General features: G+C 44.7%; 1 protein-coding gene across 8 annotated transcripts in view; it reads right to left on the reverse strand.

The window, feature by feature from the left end:
• Positions 1–10,019, reverse strand: part of PTPN13 (protein tyrosine phosphatase non-receptor type 13) — a 457,782-nt gene extending 447,763 nt beyond the window's left edge. For 4 of the 8 annotated variants that reach the window (XM_073599969.1, XM_073599986.1, XM_073599976.1 and 1 more), the window contains exon 1: positions 9,613–10,019. The gene's annotated coding sequence lies outside the window, so the exon portion shown is untranslated. The remainder of the gene's footprint in view (positions 1–9,612) is intronic. The other 4 variants (XM_073599995.1, XM_073600003.1, XM_073599960.1 and 1 more) reach the window with 1 other exon arrangement.
• Positions 10,020–10,427: the final 408 nt, after the last annotated feature.

The following is a 10,427-nucleotide window of genomic DNA, read 5'->3' on the forward strand; positions in this document are numbered from 1 at the left end:
TTTCTTTCCTGCAACCAATGGTTGCAGGAAATAAATTCTCACTGTGTATGGCCTGCCTAGGGCTGGCCATACATTATATCATTTTCTTATTCAATTTCTTTTAGATTTACCATTAACTATGTAGTGCAAAGGCCTGCCTTATTCCATAAAAATTAAAAGTGTTTAGGTTTGGCCCTTATATTATTTGGTGTTGGTAAATCTAAAAAGAAAAATTGTACAATGTATGGCCAACCTTACTCATACCTTTCTAGTTATCCCCTAAATTGTCTGCCTTTAGGCGATCCCTGAAAACTCATTTATTCAGGGAAGCCTACCCCACCTCCACCTAAAAACTGTACTTCAGCCACCTCCATCAGATAATCCCCTAGAGCTATTACCTTTTGTACCACCTCCCCCTCCCTTTTAGAGACTGTATGCTCCACAAGCAGGGCTCTCCTAATCCTTCTGTATTTAACTGTATTATAACTGTACTGTTTCACTTTATATTGTAAAGCACTGCGCAAACTAGATATAAACCCTGTATGATATTAAAAAGTGATAAGAACATATGTATCGATTCAACCCCATTAATCATTAGAAAATCAAACAAACGTTCTGAAGACAAAAAACGTCAAGCTAAATTCTCTTGGTGTAAGTCCAGCTTTAGGCCCCTTTCACACTGATAATGTGTTTCTGGTGTTTAAAAAGCAGAACAAAAATTCATGAAAAACGTATCCCTTTAAAACCTATGGAACTCATCACACTACAGGTGCTCTGTGCATTGAAAAGTCCTGCATGCTGCATCTTTAAAAGAATAGTTCACCTTTACCACAAAACTGCCTATGCAGATAAGGAGCATCTGTAGATAAAAACAAACTGTGCAGCTGACTAAAGAGGAATAACACCCTTGCTATAGGTGTAGGCCATTTACATACCTTATGAGGCCTAGTCATTACTGTTCACCTCCACCATCACAGGAGTGAGCTCTCAAATTCTGAGCTCAGAGTTACTGCATCAGGGGAGAGAAAGTATGTGAAGGGGTTTGAATCAGAGAAAGAGCTCACTCCTGTAATGGGGGAGGTGAGCAATGACTACTAGGCCTCACATAGCAACGTCCTGGGAGTACTCCATTCAGGCTTCATAAGGTATGTAAATGGCCTACACCTATATCAAGGGTATTATTCATCTTTAGTCGGAGTTGCACAGTTGGTTTTAATCTATAAACATCCCTAAAAGGTGAACTATCCTTTTAAAGCTGTTTTTTTAAAAGCACCTTCCATTGTAAGTCAATGAGTACATGGTGTGTGTGAAAGGGCCCCTAGATCTATCAACAACTATGTGGTGCAAGTGTCTGCCTGACTGGATACACATTCATTGGATAGATTAAGTTGGTCCTCATATTACATAGTTTTGTTAAATAAAACGCTTATTACTACTTAAAAAAGGAGAAGTCCAGCCTAAGCTCGTTTGGCTGGGCTTCCCCTAAGGATCGCAGGAGTGCAATTGGTTTTGCACTCCTGTGACCCTTTTACAGCAGAGAGCGGACTGAAGTCCGCTCTCTGCTGACATTACAGGAATCAGTCCAGGCACCGCGTCATCGCGACAATAAAGTCTGGATCCGCCAAGTGCCTGGACAGACACCCGTCTCAAGGAGCTGCTCCAGTGAGCGTGGAGAATCAGAGCGGAGAGCTGCTGATTGACAGTCAGCAGCTCTCTGCTCAGGGAGCTGTGAGAACTGAGCCATCGGCGGTGTTCGTTGGCTTGGTTCCCAGTGTAGAGGCGCCGGGGGACAGATGCAGCATCGCACTGATGCTGCATCCACCTAGGCAAGTATGATGGGGAAAAAAACCCAAACCCATACTTCTATTTTAAGTATTTCACCAAAAAATAAAATGGCACAATATATCAAAAGGACAATTTGTTTTCTCAAGTTTCGTTTGAATTAGCTGGTTTCCATAAACACTTGGGAATGCATCTAAAACGAACTACTTAAACTGGCCATACATTTTATTTTATTTTTCCAAACGAAATCTAGGAGGGAGAGGGGAATCATTCTTGCCGTGGCTGTGTATTCTGACAGTGGGGAGCCTTCCGTGCCGTCAGATAACACTGATCAGTGTTGCCAGCGGCACTGATTGTTCAGGGAAAAACCCAACAGGCTGATTGTACAGAAGTGGATCAGTAAATCCACTTCTGTACAAGCAGTCTGCCCATACATGGATCGAAATTTGGGCGGTCCTGCTGAACCGGCCGAATTTTGATGCCATGTATGGCTGGCTTTGCAATACTGCGTTGACATCTGTCTTCTAAGATTTACAAAAACAGAAAAATAAATCAAAAAACGCACACAAATTACTGACATGCTAATTAAAAAAAAAAAAAATAAGTATGAAAATAATAAACACAAAACACCATACCAACATGCAAATATATCTAGGTGTTTTCCTGCTTGTTCTAACTGAAGTGCCCTCATTTAGATGAGTATCTGTGGGGGATGGGAACATCAGCAGAAACCAAAGACCCTTCAAAACAAACAAAAGGCTTAAATGCCCAGAAGTGGAGGGGGTGCTGTTTGCAAAACACAGTTGGAGAAGTAAAACCAAATCCAGGATCTAACCCACACAATCTGCAACCTCTTCCAATGAATACACAGACCTGAAAACCAAATCAGGTTTACAGCCCACTATGTCATAAGATTCAGAGCTCAGCTAGATTACCAATACAGAGCATCTGCCTTCAATCTGCTGAGCTGAATTGCACTGAAAGTGTTAACAGGCTGCTTCTCTAGAATAGTTCCTAATTGAGGCCTCTTGCACAAGGCCGAGCATATGGGGATACAGTGTAAAATCTGTTTTTGTGGTACCCAGAATCGTAAAATGTTACATTTTGAAAAACACATCCCTACACATGAATACATGGCATTTCCATCAGTTATGTGCACACAGCGTTTTCTGTAATGCAGTCCTATGGGCTAAAATGCACTGCAGCTGTAGCTCCCAGGTGACACAAGAAGAGACGTATTTTACACTGTACACCCATACGCTCGGCTTTACGACAATGTGCAAGAGTTTTAAGTACATTTTGTTCCAGTTCAGACTAAAGCTGCAAACTTCATCCAGAAAGTGTCACAAAGTAGATCTAGCCCCTAAGTGGATGACATTTAGTTTGCTAAAAGACTATGGGGCTTGTTTACTAAAGTTGGAGAGTGCAAAACCAGGCTCACTTCTGCATAGAAACCAATCCACTTCCAGGTTTTATTGTCAAAGCTTAAAGCGGAGTTCCACCCAAATTTTGAAAAATATCTGTATGTATTCTCTTCCTTGCCTAGATGCTGACATGCCGTTTAAAAAAATTTAAATCGCCGTAATTACCTTTTATTTTTCTATTCTTCTTTGCACTTCCTGGTTCTCCTCCCATGGGAGTAGGCGTGTTTCTAGCCTCTCCCAGACTCCTGGGAGCTAGTCTCAGGCTTCCCAGGATGCCACTGAGCATGTGCGGAAACGAGCGGTGAATGCTGGGAGCACAGCATTCACCACATCCAGGAAATAAATGCTTGTGGGCTTCAAATGCCCACAATGAAGATGGAAACCGCCTGCAGTGAATAATATAAGTTATTCTTTCCAACGAAATCTGACACAGGCGGACATATTACACACAATATGTGAGTATGTAATGCTGAGAAGAAAAGTTTGTGAATGAACTCAAAAAAAACGATAGATAGGTGGACCCCCGCTTTAAATGAACAAGCTGAGTTTAGAAGCTTATTGGTTTCTATGCAGAAGTGAGCCTGATTTTGCACTCTACAGCTTTGTGTATCAAATAGTTGTCATGGTATTTTTTTCCATAAACTACTTTTTCCACTTATAGGCAACTCCTATCATCATATTGAATAGTGATTCCAAATGAACAACTACTGCAGTAGGGAACAGACAAAAAAAAATATACACTCGTATACATTCCTTATAATGACGAAGCTGGATCATGCCATGCAAGATAGAGACTTTAGATTGTAAGATCCTTGGGAGTTTAGCTGGAGAGATTCCCCCAAAAACATCAAGTAGGTGGATGGGGGAATCTGATCTTTTTTTCTTTTTTGATCAACCCGCATCTATGACCAGCTTAAAGCAAAACACTTCACCCAAAAAGGGATGTTTCTACTTGTCCAGTCTTCTCCTCCTTTGGCACTTTTAATTTTTTAATTTAAGGGGGGGGGGGGGCAGCCACCCACAGCAATCCAAGCAGGACAAGCCCCCCCCCCTGCAGCCTGTTGGTTACACGGCACAGGCCCCAGAATAGTGCAGGACAGTTTAAAAAGCGCAGAGCGGCTCGCACATGCACAGTAGGAAGGCGGCTGTAAAGCTGCAAGCAGTCACAGCTGGCTTTCCAAAGGTAAACATGCTGATGCTTGGGTAAAGACAGAGCTGAATCCTTAGACAGGTAAGTGTCCTATTATTAAAAGTCTGCAGCTACAGAATTCGTAGCTGCTGACTTTTTTAATTCTTTGTTTCTAGGGTGTAGAGCTGCTTTATATCAAATCAGATGCAGCTGCTACTCAGGCATTCTGACAGTAGCCACCAGGGTACGTAGAGGATATGTCGCTCACCAAGTCTAAAGCTGGCCATACAAATATAGATTATCTGCAGATTTTCTATGGTTAGATGGAAAAAGTGCAACAGATTTCTCCATGTTCCCTAAACTTTGTGGATGGAGGAATCTCCCACGTTTTCCATCTAACCATAGAAAATCTGCAGATAATCTATAGGTGTATGGCCAGTTTTAGAACCACATCTGAGTGCCTCTACCCTCTGTAATTGATATCAGGTGCAGACTTTGCACAAGTCTATAGAAGCAAGAAGATCCTGGACTGCCGCACACTGAAGACAGACATCTTTATTGCATAATCGATTAAAATCCAATGATAGCCATTAGAACAGAGTGTAGCAAAGCTAACGCGTTTCACATCCAGAGATGCTTACTCATAGCTGAAACCAACAGGGTGCTTCATCCATCCTCACTGTATAGCGTGGATGGAGGACTGGTTAGATTTTTTTTTTCCATTAAGCCCGATCTAAAAAAGTGTATGAGTAGCTCCTCACCGAGGCTCTCAGCCACTTGTGTGTTGGTGACATTTGCTGGGTCTTACTGTGGAATCCTGGGAGAGTTTGGGATCACGAATCTCGCAAAGATATGTTCAAAAACTTTACAGGAGCACGTTCCCTAGGTGTTTGAGATCCTCAGCTATCCCTGAATTCTGATGACATCACCCTCCACTAGGCAAGTGTGCCAGAATTGGATGTTTAAGGTAAGTCTATTTTATATTTTTCTTCCAATGCTCATTGCTTTCACTTAGCCTTTTTTTTACTTTTGCGGGTGGGGGGGTTAACATACATTTAAAAATAATTGAATGTACGAAACTCCATTCACACATTTCAAGCCCTTCAAATCAGGCCTTCTGGAAGCCCTTCAAATTAGCTATAATGCAGGGAGGTGGCATGGCTATCCAATCACATGACCGTTGTGATTGGTTCTCATAGCAGTCACATGATATGTCAGTGACAGCTCAGCCAGTGTGCTAGGTCACCCTTAGATGTTTAAAATTCTTCTTTCATTGTATTGAAAAACTACAAATGTATGCACTTGCGCGTTTATGCACATATGTGCATAAAATCTACAGATCTGTGTGGCCCTGAATGCATTTGTGTCCTAATTTTTTGTGCATGGCTAAACACAGGTAGGCGCAGCTGTGTGTATGGGCTCATTCATTACTATAGGTGGCCGCCATACACGCTTTTAGGCCCAGTTCACACCACATGCAGTCCAAAACACATGGCTAGTAGGCATAGGTGTGAGCAGCCTATTGCATTAGGGTATGCACCCCAAGGCTCAAAACACATGTATGTGTGCCTATATATAATTAAAACACATTTTAATTAAACACTTATCAATTGTAAAAAAAAAAAAAAAAAAAAAAAAAAAGGGAAACTTGAATAATTTCATTGTTCACACTAGCTGTCAACCCTGCTGTTGAGCTGTGCTTTTACTGCCCCTGAACCACTACCATCTTTTAGCTTTAGAGGCAGAGAGGCTGGGCATGTTCACATGCTGCAGCTGCAATTGTACTCCCTGTTGCTTTCAGCAGGTGTAGCACTCACTCACCGTGACCCATTCAAGTGAAAGGCGGCACTCTGCAAGCAACCTGCAACTGTGTGAAAAGTGGAGTTCAAGGGGTTAAAGCAGGCTGTGTGGAGGCGATACAACCCCTCCTCACCACCTCTCAAAATTCTCTCTGCATGTGCGGGAGTGACATCATTGTGGCTCCGGCCATTCATACAACCGGAGCCCGTGAACCAGGAAGGATGACCGGGGAAGATGTACGCCCTGTCAGAGGGCTCCGTTGTAAGGTGAACATTTCATAATGTGCCAGTATGTGATGCATACTAGCACATTATGTAATTGCCTTACAGGGGAAAGTTTTTTGTTTTTTTTTTCACTGCTGAGTTTTTTTGTATATGTATTATAGCAGAAAGTAAAAAAAAATATTTTTTTCTTCAAAATTTGTTTGGGTACAACGTTTGTCAGGTAAAGCAATGCAGTGCCGTATCGCAAAAAAATTGGCTCGTCATTAACCACTGCCTGCTGGCCCTCAAATGACGGCGGGGCGGTGTGGCTCTCGTACTGGGTGGACATCATATGATGGCCCTCCAGCACGACCGCTCTTGGGGGCGTGCATCGCGGCAATTGGTGGTGCGGTGTGTCAGTCTGACACACCGCTAAAACGATCTTGCTAAAGAGCCTCTGATGGCTTGAGCAGGAAGGGGGTGCAAGTCCCCTGTATTGAAGTAGTTAAGGGGCCAAATCCTTCCAGAGCTGAAGTGGTTCTAAAGGCAGAAGCTTTTTCTTTTTATCTTAATACATTCTATGCATTAAAGCGGAGTTCCACCCTAAAGTGGAACTTCCGCTCATCGGATTCCTCCCCCTCTCCGGTGTCACAATTGGCACCTTTCAGGGGGGAGGGGGGTGCAGATACCTGTATAATACAGGTATCTGCACCCACTTCCGGGTATAGCTAGCCGCAGCTAGCCGCAGACTCCCCACCCACCCCCGTTGTGTTGTGGGAAATACACAGTTCCCACAACACAACGGGGACCAGTGTAGACGTGCAGCGCGACTCGCGCATGCGCAGTAGGGAACCGGGCAGTGAAGCCGCAACGCTTCACTTCCTGATTCCCTCAGTGAGAATGGCGGCGGCAGCACCCGAGGATCGAGGGACGGCTCGGTCTCGGGTGCCGACATCGCTGGACCCCGGGACAGGTGAGTGTCCTTATTTTAAAAGTCAGCAGCTGCAGTATTTGCAGCTGCTGACATCTAAAATTTTTTTTTTTAGTGAAACTCCGCTTTAAGATCAAAATCCTTCTGTGTGCAGCAGCCTTCTAATACTTACCTGAGTTCCATCTCGATCCAGCGATATTGCACAAGAGCCTTGGCTGTCTGCGACTCTCCCTCCTGATTGGCTGAGACACCGCAGCGGGTGCCATTGGCTCCCACTGTCAAAGTCACTGAGCAAATTAGGAGTGAGAAGGGGCAGGGCCGAGGACACATTTCCATGTCTGAATGGCTCGGGTTCCCCCATAGCCAGCTGCTTGCTGTGGGGGGCTCTTGGCAGGAGGGAGGGGCCAGGAGCACAGAAGAGGGACCCGAGAAGAGGAGGATCTGGGCTGCTCTGTGCAAAACCATTACACAGAACAGGCAAGTATAACAGGTTTGTTATTTTTAAACAAAAAAATAAATAAACCAAAGACTTTAACATCACTTTAAAGAGGAACTGCAGTCTGCTCACATAATTTGTAATAAAAACAAATTTGCCATTCTGAAGCTTCCCTCCAACTCCTTTGCATATTATTTTATCTATGCTGTGATTCTGTACTTGCCAAATATGCTGCAGAAATCTCCATCCACTAAGTCTGGCTGCATCCATTTTAACTGTGGGCAGCTAAACCTGCTGCCTGTTCACTTCCTGGATTTACATAGAGGCACACCTCCAGCTCTGCAGCTCTCATTGGCCCTCTTATGACTCATCACCCCTCCCTTCCTGGCAAACTCTCACGAGAGTGAGAGAGCTGTGCATGATGTCATAAGCCTAGACTAAATGACCAGACAAGGAAGAGGAAGCGGGCTGTATAAGGCACTTACTGGCAGAAATAAAATGTTTTACTATCCAAAGTTATAACAACAAGGGCAGAAGATTTAAAGCGGAGTTCCACCCAAAAATGGAACTTCCGCTTTCAGGGAAGGTGACCCCCTGACATGCCACATTTGACATGTCATTTTCTTGGGGGGGGGGGGGGTGAACGGATACCCTCTTTTTGGAGGGTCCCAGCTTACACTTCCTCCCGGGGCACCGGAAGTAAGATCACCTCTCCCCCCTCCCTCTCTGTAATCATCTGGGACACGTCACAGGTCCCAGATGATTGCCCGGCCAGTCACAGCGCGCTGAGTCGCTGAGTGGCCCCCAGCCGGGCGCCCACAGCGACAATGCCAGTGCCGCAGAGAGGAGGGGGAGACGAGCGGGGCTTCATTCCCTCGCATCGCTGGACCCTGGGACAGGTAAGCGTCCAACTATTAAAAGTCAGTAGCTGCAAAATATGTAGCTGCTGCCTTTTATTTTAATTTTTTTTAAGCGGAACTCCGCTTTAATAGATGTAAAGCTGAAAAAATGACTGAATGTCCGCTTTAAGGTGAAGAGAAAAAAAAAAAGTCGAGGAAAAAAAAAAATGCACTGACATGTATCAAAAACTTACATGCAGAAATGCATCTGGACTGTGCTTCTATGATGTGAACCGGCCCGGATTGCATTATCCAATTGATAATGGATAGCCCTTCATTTAGATTGGACTCGATCAAACCGAACAGATTAGACAGGGTGGAAAAGTATTGATTGTTTTGAATTGATTGGCAGTAAATGAGATACTTTGTTCATGAATACGACTGAATTTTGATGGATCAGATTATGAGATCACGTGCTGGAAAACAGGGATGGGATTGATAGCTTGCAATCTGACGCTAGAAATCCACTTTCCTGTGTGTGGTGTATCAATCAAATGGGCTGTCAATTATAGATTGGTTATTTCTATTGGATCAGAAGAGAACTGATCATTTACCGAAGGGTGTATGGTCACCATAGGCTGCACCGACCCTTTCAGGCGTTCCCGCTCACGATTTTGTTTGAGCGATTTAGCGTGTCTCATGGGGCCAACCCTACATGCGTTTGTTGCCCAAAAAGGAACTGCTGCCGCTTTTTCGGGCCACAAGCTTCATGTGATTATGAAAGGTGCAGTTTGCCACTCGACAAGTACCACACCAGAATCGCATGGCACCCAAAAGTGCGCTGTGCTGCGATTTGAGATGGCGGCGATTTCGCTGACGATTCCAAATGGTGAGACGTGACCAGGGCCTTGGCGTTTGAACTTAGATCATAGGATGGGGATTGTAAAATCAATGAGGAGCATAGAAATAATAAACACTGACATGGTATGGGACAAGAAATCTAGAGGCCAGCTGAGCGGCAACAAGTCTGTGGAGTGCTTGTGAGGTAAACTTACCCCTCCTCCCCCATACCCCTCACACATGACTTACCTCGCCCTGGGGTGACTCCTGTACCCTGTGTATTATTATTATTCCGGGCTCTACAACTTCACTGGACTAGTAGTAGGAAGATAATACAGCCTCCAGCCGGGCACCACCATCAGCATCTTCTTCTATGGTCGGCCCTGAGGGAAGGAGGGAGTCGGTGAGAGAAGTCAGTGAGAGGAGCCCATAACACGGCCACACACGGAGCTCCAACTTTCAGGAGGACTCGCTTCTCACACCGAGGACGGCTCAGGAGCTTCTAACCGAGCTTGTCCCTCACACTTTCCATGTCCCTGTGCACTTCCCTCTTTGTTGCGTTACTGCGTGTGTTCCAGTATGGGGCTGCTTCTTGTAACCATTGTAACAGGGACGCACTGTCTGCCAATCAAACGGCCAGACTCTCCCTGTGTGAGTCACCTCGCCTCCTCCTACCGCACACCGCACACAGGGTCACTGCTGACACCTACTGGCCGCACACCGGGACTGCACCATGAACAGCGCTCTCCTATATTGTCATCAAGAGGGAAGATAGTAAGCGGGGGTGTAAAGAAAACCTGTCATTTCCCACTTTCACAGCTCCCAACTGTCTCTGATTTGGAGCTATGTCCCTCCTCATTTGTCCCTCATTTTGATCTGATCTATATATTTGTATATAAAATGCACTTTTTATCTTTCAAAATGTGTTTCCCAGTGCTAAACCTATACCTCCCAACTTTTTGAGATGGCAATGAGGGACACCCATCAGTAAAAGTATGCAGGCATAGGACACACCCCTTGCCACGCCCCCTTAAAGAAGAATTGCACAAAAAAACAAGATTGTT

The sequence above is a fragment of the Aquarana catesbeiana genome, linkage group LG01 (genome assembly GCF_042186555.1).
Source record: "Aquarana catesbeiana isolate 2022-GZ linkage group LG01, ASM4218655v1, whole genome shotgun sequence".
NCBI classification, from domain to species: Eukaryota; Metazoa; Chordata; class Amphibia; order Anura; family Ranidae; genus Aquarana; species Aquarana catesbeiana.